The 973-nt window shown below is 42.0% G+C and overlaps 1 protein-coding gene across 1 annotated transcript in view; it reads right to left on the bottom strand.

Annotated features, from left to right (window-relative positions):
- LOC106874561 (short-chain dehydrogenase/reductase 3) overlaps positions 1-973 on the bottom strand; it is a 241307-nt gene that overhangs the window by 139003 nt on the left and 101331 nt on the right. The gene's annotated exons all lie outside the window — the stretch shown is intronic.

Raw genomic sequence — 973 nt, 5'->3', positions numbered from 1 at the left:
ATATATATTGCTACCTGACATCTGATATGCCAGTGCCATCTGATGCCAGTGCCACCTGATGCCAGTGCCGCCTGATGCCAGTGCCATCTGACTGGCCCCTGTGCCAGTGTCACATAAAAAGCACCATTCAGACATGGTCAATGCCAGTGTCACCTGTCTGGCCCCTGTGCTGGTGGCACGTTAAAAGCACCCACTACAATCTCGTAGTGGTTGGCATTAGGAAGGGCATCCAGCTGTAGAAAACTTACCAGTCCTCAGTCAAACTGTCCAACCTATGCCAGCATAGAAAGCGGACATTAAATGGTGATGATGATGATGGTGATAGAGTGGCTGTGCAGTAAGTAGCTTGCTAACTAGCCACATAGTTCCTGGTTCAGTCCCACTGCGTGGCACCTTGGGCAAGTGTCTTCTACTGTATCCTTGAGTCGACTGAAGCCTTGTGATTGGATTTGGTAGACGGAAACTGAGAAAAGCCTGTTGTATATATATATATATATATATATATATATATATATATGTATGTATGTATGTATGTATGTATGTATGTATGTATGTATGTGTGTGTGTGTGTGTGTGTGTGTGTGTGTGTATTCGTGTGTGTGTGTTTATCTTCACAACATCACTTGACAACTGATGCTGGTTTATTTACGTCCCCGTAACACTAGCGGTTCAGCAAGATGGACTGATAGAATAAGTACTAGGCTTACTAAGAATAAGTTCTGGGGTCAATTTGCTTGACTAAAGGCAGTGCTCCAGCATGGCCGCAGTCATATGACTGAAACAAGTAAAAGAATATGTATATATATATATATATATATTACGGAGATGTACTTGCATAGCAAGTGACCTGATCTGAGATCGTGTGCTGGAACGAAAACAATTGCAGCGTGGAAGGTGTTTAAATTAAATAACGGATTTTGTGTGTTATTTTAAATGGCTTACAAACACCTTCCACGCTGCAATTGTATATATA

Source organism: Octopus bimaculoides, chromosome 16, assembly GCF_001194135.2.
Source record: "Octopus bimaculoides isolate UCB-OBI-ISO-001 chromosome 16, ASM119413v2, whole genome shotgun sequence".
NCBI lineage: Eukaryota > Metazoa > Mollusca > Cephalopoda > Octopoda > Octopodidae > Octopus > Octopus bimaculoides.
Note: the sequence above shows the minus strand (reverse complement) of the source record. Positions and strands in the feature narration are given on the sequence as shown.